Source organism: Bombus fervidus, chromosome 18 (assembly GCF_041682495.2).
Source record: "Bombus fervidus isolate BK054 chromosome 18, iyBomFerv1, whole genome shotgun sequence".
NCBI classification, from domain to species: domain Eukaryota; kingdom Metazoa; phylum Arthropoda; class Insecta; order Hymenoptera; family Apidae; genus Bombus; species Bombus fervidus.
The window spans coordinates 7,497,092-7,511,950 of record NC_091534.1 but is presented as its reverse complement, the minus strand read 5'-3'; the positions used below and the strand labels follow the sequence as shown (position 1 = coordinate 7,511,950).

The window sequence follows — 14,859 nt, the reverse complement described above, 5'->3', positions numbered from 1 at the left end:
CTGCGTGCAACCCGATGGCCGAACATTTCGACGAGAGGAACATTATTTAAACAGCGACCAAGCGGATCCGAAGGAGGTACATTTTTCCAAATAAAAATTCATTTAGCAGGCAGCGGGTTCGCGGTTGTCCGGCTTTTGCGAAACCGGAAAACTCATTGCGCCGAAAGTAGCCAAAGTGCTTTGTACAATTAAGCGAGAATTTTCGCGAATCAGCACCGAATTAGTATTAATTAACTCGCAATTCCAACGGAATTCCTGTATAATGAACGAAACAATTTCGTCGGTGCAATAAAGTTCACTCGAAAGCTACGAATAATTTCAATCATAATTTTTCTCTATCCTTCCTTTCGTCTATCGATTTTCCCTCGGTCCTTCTGCTTGCTCAGGAATTCCTATTACCGTCATTATCATAATAAAAGGTTACATTTTCTTCTTCTATTAGGCGCAGAGAAAGAGACTCTGCGCGCGTTTTAGATTTTATATTCCATACAGCGTTACTTCTCCAACATTTTTGACAATTCTTTAGCGCGTTTAACATCGTCGATATTGAAATTTCTAACTTCTGCGCCTTCCATCCTGCGTATACGTAACGTCGTTTATCTATGTACGTTATTAACAACGAAACTATAAACTATAGACGTACGTGTTGTAAAATTTGTTCGTAATTTACATTGGTATAACGCGTTCTTTCGATTAACTTAATACGTTGTATCTTTCTGGCGAAACAGTCAAGATAACGGTTTCTCTATCGTTGATAGCCGATAAAGAGGAATTTTTCTCATTGAATCGAAGGAAAATTCTGATTGCGATATAGCTAAGAGTACACTGTGCACGCGCGCTGAAAGAAGCTCGTCGATGAAATTCATATTTCTCGTTGCGTCTTCTTTTCGTTTCAGTTCGATGGAAATGACGTTGACGGTGCTAAAAATCTTGTCGTTCGGATAGCAGAGTTGCTTTGTTTGAATTCATCGGGAGAACGAACAGTCCATATAACTGCAATTCGAGAAGTACTCTGATTTTCCTTCTTACTTGTGATTCTTCCTTCGTTCGTACAACGACGGATCGTTTAATCAGCTACTAATTAAAATTTCGTCGCGGTGAGTGAGATTCTGCGAACGCAGTAGCAAAGATTTTCAAAACGAAACTGTGGCTCGAGTGACCGAGACCTGGCGATAGTTGCGACAACTTCCAAAGGTGAAAACCATAGGAGGAAAGCGACTAAAGACTAGGAAGTGAGAGGTTTACACGAATTATATTTCGTTTCGCTTATTCGTTAAAAATATGCCATTTTTCAGAAATGAAAATTGCATTCACCAAGGTGCGAAAAGCTACAGAACTGCCCCTTTTGACAAAATGCAAATCGACTTATCACGTCACTGAGAATCCACAGCCCGGCAATGATTTCCCGCGTACAATTCGTCCGGGCGTTTTATCGAGACCATTAATCATCCGTAGATCTCGGCCATGACGTCGATCGTTGACTTAAGCCTGATTCACGCAAGCGGTCAAGGTTACTGTCGGATTACGATCAACCAAAATCTACGATTTTACCGAGACGTTCGGACTAAACAAACGAATCCCGTGGCAGTGTTTCTCATCCTCGTTCGTCCGCTCGAACCAGCAATGACATCGTTTTCCAAGTTGTCCGAATCATTGACGGTCGCAATTAGACGATCAAAGCAGTTGTATTGGTCATAAAGCTTTTATATTCTTATTGCTTTATTATATCCCGATTATTGTATGACTTTGCTAATCGTATCGAACACTTGCGACCGTTTAACCAGCGAATCGAAGAAAACGAAGCGAAGCAAATTTCGCCAGTGGAAGCCGAAAACCAGCGATGGAACTGACGAAAGAACGGCAGAGTACGCGATATTCTTTCGCCTTCTTCCTTTTCTCTGTAACGTTTTGTGTTCCAGAGAGCCAAATTTGACGGCTCTCAAAGAACTAGACGCGTTTTACGGCCGTTTCGTTCGGTTTGAATATTCGATTTTTCGTTCGGACTTGCCGCGGGGAGAAGGCACCGACCCGGTTTCTCTTGCCCGCCGGTAGAATTCCAAGCTTTTTTGTTGCGGAAAAAATCCGTGTTTCGTAGCTTTGTGCCCGGGCTCGGATGGAAATCATCGCAGTCGAAGCGGCGACTTATATAATTACGCGACAGAGACTCGTTTACATTTCGTTAAGGAACAATTACCGCGTGCTACGTGTAACGAGATTTAAGGAAACGCGATAAACGCTTAATTCCACGGGAAACTGGTCGACAACTTTACTTCCGGCCAGCCCTTCTCCGCCACTTTGTGCCACGTTTTTATCACCATCGAACAGCGTACGAGACGCGGATAATTTTCCATCGTGCAAAGTTGCCCGCTGAAACGCTAATTTGACGTTGCATTATACGCCGTACATTCTCTTTTTTGTTTATTGATTCGCGCCGCTGTCAGTTATACGGTATAACACAATCGATATTATTATTATTATTGTTATTATTATCGGTATTCTTGCCGCTGCTATTACTAAATAACACGAGTCGAAGTAGCCGCAAAAATGCTCGACCGCCACTCGAGTGGCCGGGATTCGGCCATTTTCCCGATCGAGATCGATCATTCGATGAATCGAGGATCGGTAAACAGTTGGCGAACAGCCGGCAATCATCATTTTGTGCTTGTTAATTATAATACACGATCATTAAGTATTCAAGTGATAACGATGTATCGATTTTTAACCGACGACGGGCAGAAACACTGACGGGATGTAAAATAGGCGATGCTATTATTGTTGCTACCAATTACAATTCACATGCAAGAAATAAATACGCGCTGGTACAATCGTGTGGAGAATATTGCAACACTTGGACAGGGCTCGAAACGCAAGGTTTCTAATGCAATTAACGGAATTATAATTGATGGATATAAAATAGTTCTGGCCATTACGTTTATCGTTATTATCGTCGTTGCTGACTGCGAGAGCTGGGAGCTGCGATGAACGAGAACCGCGTGGATATTACGAAACGTATCCTATAAATCAAGTGGAAACGCAGGAACGATAATAAAAAGGACACAATTAAGGCACCTGTATGTTATAAATATGAAAATAGTACGAGAGATACGGTATACGGTGGTTAAATTAATGCTAGTATTAATTAATATCTACCGTTGATTATAATAAATTATGGCACGCTATTGGTAGAAATTAAAGAATCATTTAATATACTATTATATTAACGTAATTATTCTATCGCATCGTATTAAATCATCCCCTGTAAGTTATGCGAATTCGATGTAGCAGAATCTGTTATCGCCTGAGTTTTATGAAAATGTAATAGGAAACTTGAACCTAACGAAGACGTAGATAGTAACGATAAAGAGGGAAAAATACATGGCTAATAAAACGTCTTATTATTTATCAGCTGCCTCAACGATATACAAATAGATTATTAATTACGCCTGACATAAATAAAAAACGGCTACGGAGAGCGTAGCAAACGGCCCTGGCAAACGCCACTGGCCAAACTATTCGAGTCAAGAACAAATTGATTCACGTTGAACGACGAACAACGGCGCTGACACTTGCAAACGCGACATCGCCAGAACGATAATTAAAATGCTGCGACAGGCCGCGCGCGAAATCGACTTTTGTATCGGAAGACGCGAGAGATCGATCCGTTGGATCGCGACGCGCGTTGGTCGAGAACCGGCAAGGTTAACGGTGCATCGATTTCCGGTGCAAGAGCGGCGTTGAACGGCGGTGGAAGGAGGCGAAAGAAGAGAAAAGAAAAGGGACGAGCGGAAGAGTTGCGTGCACGTAGGAAAGTACGGGAGCGAGCGAGTGGCGCACGCCTTCGCCCGCTTTACTTTCACCACGCACGGCAACCAGAGAAGGAAAAGAAAAACAGCATACCGCGAAGGAAGTCGGTTCCCACGGCGTCTGCGAGCTGGCGCGTACGCGCCTCCAAGAGCCGGAAGTGGCGACCGCGACCGCGACCTCGGCACCCTCCTCCAGCGTCGTGCCTGCTCCGCTTGTTAGCTCGTCCAGTTCAGACCCTCCGTGATAATGGTCGTTAGAGAAGTCACCGGTTTCCCCGTGCCATTAAACCGCAACATTTCGCGATTCCAGCTACCCCTCGTGTTTCTAGCGGAATTATCAACTGTAACGCGAAATTCAAAGCACTTTTCAGCGGTCGCGATTCTTAAGGCATTTTTACGCCGGTAACGTGTGCTTCGTTCGATTTCCGTAGAGAACGTTGAAGCGGTCACCACTTCTAAGACTAACTCTACAACTGGTCTTTTAGTTTTCTCGAACACCGAAGCCATCGACAGACAAAAGACTGGGTCGAAGGCAAATTATAAACAGTAGACAGGCGACGTTGGCTTCAGGGTTTTCAGTCATAGGGAAACACTGCTAGCGCGCGGACCTGGATCAGCTCAATTATATTCCCATTTGTATTTAGACTTCAGTATTTAAAATATATTTCCTACCTTACAATTTACGCACGCGTTCCTTAGCATTCGCACACATCTAATAACCTCATCAACATCAAAGGAGTATGTGTGTATGTATGTAGGCGCGTGTGACTTCTCTTCGGCGCTTCGAGGGAAGCTCAGACTATTTTTATCCAAAGAATATTTCACTTCGTATATTGTCATTTTCGTTTCTTCATATCCAGATTCTTATCCGTCGCTTAATTCCCTTCTTCCGCTCTGCCTTTCTTTTTTCCTCTGCCTGTTTGTCTGACCTTATTTCTGTCCAACAAATACCTCAGTCCATATTTTGGTGTTTTTATTCCTCATGCTCAGATCTTTATCCGTCGCTAATTCCCTTTTTCCATTTCGTCCTCCTCATTCCCTGTGTGTGCGAGTGTGTGTCAATAACGTACGATCACCCATTACATGCTGACCGTGTCTAACGCCGTTTTACTTGGGTGTTCTAATGGGTGGCCGGTAGTTGCCGCGTGGCCAAGGCCTCTGGCGTATTAAAAGCCAATTATTACGAAATGTAATGATCCCTTGAAAAAAACGGCGACCACAGCTGGGTAAAGGGCTATTTAAAAAGACACTGGTGGGAATTCGTGCACTGCGGCTACGGTTAAGCCGTGATAATGATTTATCAATTAATACTACCAATATTTGGTAGTATCAACGTTAAACCTGATAATTCCTTGAGAAAGCCTGCTGTGACTCGAACTACTGACACAATTAAGGTATTCTAATAATACTTTGTATTTTACCTTGGTGCACCTTGCATCTTGGTACGTCACCAACGAAACAATATGTTAGGACCTCAAGGTACCTACAGTCAAAGAAGAATTATCAAAAAATTATCAAAGAAGAGTTAACAACCACCAAAACCCTCTAATTACTCGACTACTCGACACGTCGGAACAGATCTAAAAAGACATTACACCTTAGATCTAAGCACTAGATTCAATTAGAATCAACACTTATTAATCATGCCATAGTACCATGCCAGATAAATATACTTACAATTCTCTAGCGAGAATTGATTGTAAAATAAATGCAAATTCTTTTATCTTCACTTCTTATTATCCTAATCAGCTACGAAGATCCTATAGATTCACTGCATTAGACGATATATGTATAAAGTTAGCCTAACGTCGTAAGTCACCGATTCGTAACTTTTCGTGGAAACTCGTGCTAGTTAATTAATTATACGTTTTAATGTTTATTTATATTCTTCAGGGACAGCTACTCGTTCGGTGACGAAGTTTTGGGTTTGCAAGATAATTAGTTTCGCAGTTTGTTAGAATTCCCAAAGATTGTGGCAAATTCAAGATTACAAAGTATATATAAAGAGTGTAATTACGTTTAGTTTAGCTATGGAGGCTAATTATATGCAGGGAATAGAGGCTGTCGGTAGCAGGTTACAACTGTGTTGAATTAACCCCGATAGATCTACGAAAAATTGAACACAGTGTGTACGTCGCGTAGAAAGTGGCGTCGAACAATCGTTAAGTAATTACTCGTTTACAATATCGTATATTGTAACGTGCCAGTGGAAACTGGATTGTCTACGTTCCTAATTGAGTTCCGGATCATCAATTAGCCAGATGCAGCAATCAAAGTTGCACCTCGGTAGTGCGTAAAATTGGAGGGGAAATGAATCGTCTTCGTAATTTTGTTATTCGTAATAAATATCTTAATTGTATTATGCTTGTACAATATGTATGCTATATCGGGTGGACAAGAAATACCTCAAGCTTCAGCCACGAGTATTTTAATTTCCAACGAGAAGAAATGAGATAAAATCACAAAAAAATGAGGAAATTTTCCATTAACTTTGGAAAGCTCTAGGTATTGAGAAAGCTCGTGAAACCTAGAAATTGCTGTGCCGTGTTGCTCCGCTTTCTCCATAGGGAATATATCGACAAGTTATAATTGCAAATATTTGCAACTCCGAACAATTACGTAACTCCCTCTTAGGAACGAAAATCGAAGCCAGAATACTAATTCCGATTTTAAAACACCCTCGAAGACCAACAGACGGAAGTTTCAAGGCTGAGAAGGCAACGACCACGATGTTTTTCAAGCAAAGAATAAACATTTTCACCTAACTGTTGACTCGGAGGACTGTAGGAGCTGCGAGGGCTGCGACTCGCGTCCAACTGGAACGTTGAAACAGGCGGAAGAAACGAAGAGCCCGCGACAGGGTTGATCGAGCAGATCCGCGCGAGGGAGCAGCCCCGACGTCGGTGATCGTCGATACGGCGCGATAAAAAATGATACGCGTCGATCGGGCCGGCTCCGTGGCTCGGAAGCGGAACGAACGGAACAGTCTTCGTAGAAGAGGCGTCGAGGCATTTGCAGCGTCGGAACGCCAGAAGTCACGAGCGCGACTTAACCCCGCGCTCTCCCTTCCATCCCCGTCCTTTTTGCTTTGACAGCACTTGCCATCTCATCTCCCTTCCTTCTTCTCGGGCACCTCCATTCCGCCTGGCGACTTCCACCTCCAGAGCGTCACCTCCATCGGCCACGACGACGACGGCCACCTCCTCCGAGCCAGCGTTAGACCGGCGCACCACCAGCTTCTCCAGCTGTCTCCTTCTCACACCACCCACGCCGTAAAATTATAATCTGTCATATTCATCAGTACAGCGTCCTCTTCGCCTGCGTCTTTCTCTTTTTCACCGTTTTCTCCTCTGCCTCCCTTCGTCCCACTTCACCTGCCGCCACACTGTTTTTTCCCTTCTCTCTGCTGCCTCTCTAGCCCCCAACGGCTTCGGGTACCAGCTCTCATCCTCTCTAACCAGCCTGCAAACTCTGCCCCTTCGTTCGTTCTTTCCTTCCTTCCTTCCTTCCTTCCTTCCCTCCTTCCTTTCACGTTCTCCACGCGCGTCCTCCACGTTCACCCTTCGATTCTCCCTTTATCTTCCTCCCTTTCTCCTGCCCCTGTGTGCCACTCGTTCCGCTTTTTCAAAGCCTCGATCCCGCGCGCGGCTACTCGTTCGTCTCGCACTTGCCTCTTTCTGGCCTTGTTCTTTATTGCGCACTTTGTTTCCTCCTCTTCCTGGACCAATTTATTGCCTGCAGCCTTCCATCATTTCCCACGCGATATCGGTTCTGCTAATAGCCGCGCTTCTTTTCACCTTCGGTTCGCGGGAATCACTGGGCTGAGTGGTTGTACCGGAGCTGTTGGCTGGCGGTCGAAGGTGTCTCAAGGCGTAGGCGGCAGATTCCTTCGCTCAGTTTTTATTCTCCTACTTTTTCCACTTAGTTTTCCGTCACGAGGTTTTGCAGATTTTACACGCGAAGCGTTCGCGTTTGCAATTTTGGTAACGTGCTTGGTTACCAAATAGTTTGCTCACTTTTCGTTTTGAGTATCTAATGTACGTTCTATACACTTTTGCATCATTCCCAGAGACTAATTTACGTTCAGACGCAATCCTTTCCAGTTTCTGTCCAACGCCTTTGACATTCCGCCACTTGTCGAACAAATTTCCTATTAACGCACCCGCTATCGGGTGTACGAAGGACGCGAAACAATTTTCCTATTAATTCAGGCAACTGATTCTGGACGATTCTGGACGATTAACACCTCTGAAGATTATGCCAATCTTCAAACAAATTTCCCACTAACGCACCCTCTATCGGCTGTGCCATTTTTTCCTGCAGGGAAACAATTTTCCTATGAATTTAATTTACGCAAGGAGTAATTCCTCCGCCATTTGCACATCTCTGCATGCTTCCCAAAGACTATAACGCTAATTTATATTCGGGCGATCCTGCGCGCTTCCTAAACCACCGACACCTTCGTCGGCTGTGTCATCTTTCGGCGTAGGGCGTAAAAAGGGTAGAAATCAGATTTCCTATTAATTTGTTCAACCGATGGGTATTTCTCCTCGCTCAAACCACGTTTGTTCTTCGAGCGTACACGCGGCATTACTTTCTTTGCTTTTGCCCGACCAACGCGCTCACCCCTTCCTTATTCCTCGTTCGTTCCGGTTCCCTCTCACCCCTTTGCTCTCTGGCGACCTCTTGGTCGGGCCCTCTTCTTGTCTGCGACTCTTCGTCGATCGCACCCTCCTCCTTCTTTCGTTCTACTTCTCTCCGCTCCCCTTGATCGCGCCCCTCTTCCTCCCTGTCCCATGGTAGATCTCTTCGTCGCAACCTCGTTGAACTGGCTGACGGAGCAGGTAGAAACGAAGGTAAGGTGCCTTCATTTATATTATAATCCTCTCTTTCCCTGTCTCGTTCTTATGCATCGAATCCGAGCGACGTGGCCTGCGCGCTCCAGCTCTTCTCTCGCGTCTTCTCCTGCGGCCGTAGTTCCTCTCGCTCTTTCTCCTTGACGTTTCATTCCATTGACGTTTATTGGTCCCGCTTTTGTTTCCGCTGTCCGCCGTTGTCTTTCGCCGACCGCTGCTCTGTCCGTTTTCCTTGCTTCTGCTCGACTTGCGTCTTTCCACCTTCTGTGTTGTTTCTTGTCGCTTAATGAGATACGCTGCAACGTACGTGCACATTTGCTCACTTATGACAGCGTGTTAATTAGTTACAAGGTGGCAAACGAAGGGACTACGCCTCGTTACGGCTACCGTAGAACGTCTGGCGATGAAATTCGTTTTTCAAAGTTAACACAAGGCGCAGAGATTGGCACCTGTAAGCGTTGAGCATCGTGGGACCATCTTTAAACATCACACGAGCAGTTTATTATAATAATCCGCTTGTCTGCTTGTCGGGCTACGGATAAGGTGGGAAAGAATCCTCCCAAATGATGTTCCAAGCATCCGCTAATCCCCCAGGAAGGATCCTACACTACGTGCCACTGACAGTACTTCAAAAAAATAATTTACATTTCACACGACATACGAAAGGTCCGATTTCGCTTCCAAAAGATACCAGGCTTCGCCATAGGCTTTCGCGTAAATAAACGATTTAAACAATCTGACGTCCGAAGCATCCGCAGATTCCTCAAAAAGATACTCGGCATTGCTTTTGTTCATCGCTCGAATAAAAGCAATATCAGCCACGTTTTGCAACAGACCCAAGAGCCATTTTTTAACCCAAGAACGACTACGTCTCGCAGCTAGCATCGTCGACTGCTGGTATCTTCAACCCATTTTCCCTGCTAAACGTGCAAAGCCGATTGCCTGGCTGGATAAAAACCGTCGCTCGCGGACAACAAGTTCCATCCACGTTTCCTCTACGGTTGTTGGTCGAGCGTTGCATCGGCCATCGAACGAGAGAACGTTGCAACGTTCCACCGATTCATCGTAATAATTATAATTCCGTCGGAAATCCGCGTCCGGTTGGTCCAGACGCAAACAGTCGAACGCAAGTTTCCACGGTTTTTCAATCCCCTGCCGTATGATCGCCATAACGCCGCAACGTCATCACGATAATATGTACGCGGTAAACACTGACAATTGCAGACATCGGTGCTACCAACAGAGACAGAACGAGACAGGGCGAACTGTCGCGAGGGTTGGTTCCGCGGCGCAGCGTATACAGGGTGTTTCATACAACTGCAGAACGGTAGAAGATAGAAGGATTAGTTAGGAGACGTTCAGTTTAGAAATGTCAATTAAACGAGCAGGCATTTTGAGGACTTTGAGGCCACTACAATTTTCTTTTTTTTTTTTTTTTTTTTTTGAGGAATTATGTACATCTGATTTTCTGTAAGGAAAAGGTATTAACGTGGCGTAATGTTGAAACAAAACATCGCACGTTGACAATGATTATTTTTATATGTTCGTCGTTCGATTGTTTTATACGTTCGATCGGAAAGTGGCGCGAGGTACGCGGAATGAAAAGCAAAGAGACGGAGGTTTTTCTTCCCTTTCGGATGCTAAATTCTACGAAATTGGAGTAAAGACAAGAGCTTAATGTCTCAATGTCTTTCTGTAGAGAAAAATGTATCGGTTGGAGAATAAAAAATTCGTTATTTTGTAAAAGGAATGTAAACTTTAAATCGCCACCGTTCCCATAGGAAGCACGTGCATCACGCGACGCACTACTCAAAACAATTTAAGTTTGCCTTACGAAATTTTCGTCTATCTCCGACCAATTTGACACACTGTTAAAGTTTGAGCATCGTACGAAAGCATCACGCACCTTCTACGTATCTTTCCATCTTTAAATTCCCCATAAAAATATACATAAAAATCGACTGTTTAAATATCAATATAGGAGCTACTAATACGATAGAATATTTAAGCATAATCATATTAATTTTCTGTGTCTGCAACTTTATTCGTTGACTGACGTGGTCCGCATACTGGGTCGTTTAAGTGCACGCAGTTTCTTTTAGATTCGTGCGTTCTAACAAACCCCGCAAAATTCATGAAGAGTCTCTCACGTCCGTAGAGTAGGCTACATGTTATCTTCATTCGTCTGTGCAGAGCAAAATTCCTTGGAATAAAAATAAAATTACTTGGAATTACTAGTCGAGATCGACTGGGTATGCTGACGAAGGATCAGCACGATCGACAATAAAATATAAAATAGGAGGAATATTAACAGACGAAAGACACGAAACAGACGAGAGATACAAAAATTGGAAAATCGCAAAGAGGATTAATCCCCAAGGTCGTTCTTCCGTCTAAAAATACGACGAGAGAAATTGTTAATTTCAGAATATCGATAACACAGGGTGTGCCGCGTAACACCCTCGACAATTTTTCAAGCACCGTCGATCTGACGAGAAGTTGCGACAAAAATCGGTTGGTTTACAAGTCTGTGCAAGTGGCGATAAAAGAGATTCCCCAAATCCTTTTCCGATAAAGAGTCAAGGTTATCTTCGAAATGCCACTTGGTGTCTACGCCACAGGTAACGTCGTAGCTGACGCGACTGTAATGTAATGTAACGTGAAAACGTAAAAGTTGCAGTGCCTTCTCTCAGAGTTGGCTGTATTCGTCAGCTGGTCCCACTTGCAAGGAACACCCTGTATACGTATACCAGAGCGAGAGGACAACGTTATACTACCGTTTGAGGTATATATCCGCGGAAAGAGGGAACAGGGTGGGACAGAAGAGAGGGTTGAAACGAGGGTGAAAAGAGAGGCGAGCAAGAGAGAGCGAGCGTGCGAGCGAGAGAGGAAGGACGAGAGGAAGAGAGAAAGGAAGGGAAGTGAACGCGATGGAACGCGTAAATGGAAGCCAGTGCTGGAAAGCAGGTATTCTCGTTGACGAACCAATTCATTATTATCCGGGATAAATAATGCGCTGTGTGCCTTGCGGTAACGGGAATTGTTCAATTTCCACGTCGATGTGGTGCGCGTATAAACTGTGCACGGACACTACGGTTGCGTGCGCCGATATCAGCGCGGCCTTTAAATAGATCCAGCCCGTAATTATTGCCGCGGCGCGCATTTCCAAAAATGTAAAACGCTGACGGATACACGGATCGAAAGGGTGGCGTTGCAAGGGGTGAATGGACGCACCAGTGACGAGCATTGTCGATGAAAACGAGATTAATTAGCGACGCGTCGCATTTTCTAGCCGGATCTAATTTCTGCGGGACGCATGGTCCAACATTTTTGCCGACACTTTGGTCGCGATGAAGGAACTCGGCCAAATACGCAACTCCACTTTGTTTTCCTAATGTCCAAATCAATCGCAATAAAAATAGCTTTCCCTGGCTATTCGCTTAATGCGCGTTTTATGATTATTTTTATATTTGCAACGCTAGGAACAATTTTTAATACCGAGCTGACGATAGGAATTGTACTTAACGTGGAACAGGTACCTGAGCGTGGAACGCTACGTTGTTTGTCGAATGTCTATTTTACAGAATCAATCAGATTTGTAGTTGTTCAATGGTAGATTCACTTGAGGCATAAATCAAAACCATTTTGATATTTGCAACGCTAGGAACAATTTTTAATACCGAGCTGACGATAGGAATTGTACTTAACGTGGAACAGGTACCTGAGCGTGGAACGCTACGTTGTTTGTCGAATGTCTTTTTTACAGAATCAATCAGATTTGTAGTTGTTCAATGGTAGATTTACTTGATGCATAAATCAAAACCATTTTTATATTTGCAACGCTACGAACAATTTTTAATATCGAGCTGACGATAGGAATTGTACTTAACGTGGAACAGGTACCTGAGCGTGGAAGGCTACGTAGTTTGTCGAATGTCTTTTTTACAGAATCAATCAGATTTGTAGTTGTTCAATGGTAGATTTACTTGAGGCATAAATCAAAACCATTTTTATATTTGCAACGCTAGGAACAATTTTTAATATCGAGCTGACGATAGGAATTGTACTTAACGTGGAACAGGTACCTGAGCGTGGAACGCTACGTTGTTTGTCGAATGTCTTTTTTACAGAATCAATCAGATTTGTAGTTGTGCAATGGTAGATTTACTTGAGGTATAAATCAAAACCATTTTAATATTTGCAACGCTAGGAACAATTTCTAATATCGAGCTGACGATAGGAATTGTACTTAACGTGGAACAGGTACCCAGGCGTAGACCGCTACGTTGTTTGTCGAATGTCTTTTTTACAGAATCAATCAGATTTGTAATTGTTCAATGGTAGATTTACTTGAGATATAAATCAAAACCATTTTGATATTTGCAACGCTAGGAACAATTTCTAATATCGAGCTGACGATAGGAATTGTACTTAACGTGGAACAGGTACCTGAGCGTGGAACGCTACGTTGTTTGTCGAATGTCTTTTTTACAGAATCAATCAGATTTGTAGTTGTTCAATGGTAGATTTACTTGAGGCATAAATCAAAACCATTTTGATATTTGCAACGCTAGGAACAATTTCTAATATCGAGCTGACGATAGGAAGAAATTGTACTTAACGTGGAACAGGTACCCGAGTATAGAATACGTACATAAGACATTACGTATTCATAGAAAACAAGCAAAAGATAGTTTTATTCCCTTTTGTTAATAAAATCATATTTTAGAAGAGTGGGATTAAAAAATGGCTGTGTTTCCCCACAAAGTCGAAATAAGGTGATTGTTCTCGGGACTTAAAGTGGTTTGTTGCGTCGAGCTACCCCATATTCTTCTCTGCAATCATTTGTATGGCTTGAGCCATTATTTTTTCATCTCACAGCTTTCTTTCTTCTTGATTTTTTCTTATCCTATAAGGGAATATCCTGGCATCTTATAAATGAAAAAAAAAAAAACCGTAAAAAGGAAGTAATCCAAATATGGAATATTCCATAATTGGGTCGCTGCTGGGGCTTGCCCGTGCTGGGAATTTTACGAAGTTAAAAATACCACGTACAGCTGATAAATAATCGGGGCAATTATGTCAGCGACGATAAAAAGCACACGTAAGTATGGCAAAATAATAACAAATACGAAAAAAAGAAAAAAAAAAAAACGAAAATTGTCCAACAGCGACAAGGTAGAACGATCCCACCACGACAATTTAACGTCCGCTCGACTGCTAAATCGCAACATGTGCAACGCACAAAAATGAGCGAGCGACGTATTTTACAGTCGTCTCGGAGATACTCATTTGTCAGATTTTTAAAAATATCACAATTCCGTATTTCCTATGATATTCGGCGCTACTTTCCTCTGTCGCTGTTGGCCGGACGTGTCTCGTTTTTCGCGATCGAACGCCGGGAAAAAGTTGATGCACTTTATGAATGGGCGTCGAGGAGAAACCGATCTCGATTATTCACTGTCTTTGCGTGTGATTTGTAGCTGATAAACCTTAGGGTTATACATCAAATGCGAAGTAGGGATTGAGATTAAACTTTGTTACGAATACGATCTGTCTTTGGCGTATCTTGACAGTAATCTGTGCTACGAGTGTGATCAGATAACGTAACGCAAGGGATTATAGAGTAGGTTCCGTAAGTCGACTGTTGTTTTACTCGTCTACATGTTTCGGCTCATCTTTTAATAATCCTATACGATAATTAATTTCCCCTGTTTTTCACGCGCGTTGTATTTCACCCTACAAACCACCGCATACAATTTCTTTATGTTTCTGCTGGAAAATATTGTCCGAACGACTAACTGCCTAAGATTTGGCCTAAGAATCGGATTTGTTTCAATCCGTACACGACGTTCCTTTGCTCGAAACGAACGATGTAATACAATATAAGCCTGGAATAAATAAATAGAAATAAATGGAAAATACGATTCGCGATAATATTAGTTTGTCTCAGAAGTTCCTTCTGTTTTATATTATTTTATTCCATTTTATTCTATTACTACAAAATGCACCCATAAAATAACATAAAGTAACAAACACTGTGCAACTATTATTTCACTAATGAAATGAAAGAAACTTTTCGGACAATCTAATACGACGTGACTACGGAAACATCGTGTTCGTGACAACGTATCATTGACATAAATTTCGACCAGAGTAACAAGCGAAAAGTGCAAGAAGAAAGAAGAGACTGGAGGGTG

The 14,859-nt window shown here is 43.1% G+C and overlaps 1 long non-coding RNA gene across 1 annotated transcript in view; it reads right to left on the bottom strand.

The window, feature by feature from the left end:
- The window catches only part of LOC139996411 (uncharacterized), a 283,455-nt gene that overhangs the window by 4,102 nt on the left and 264,494 nt on the right, over positions 1–14,859 (bottom strand). The window contains exon 1 of the long non-coding RNA XR_011802231.1: positions 3,898–5,218. This is a non-coding gene — a long non-coding RNA (uncharacterized lncRNA). Of the gene's footprint in view, positions 1–3,897 lie in introns of the transcript that reaches the window.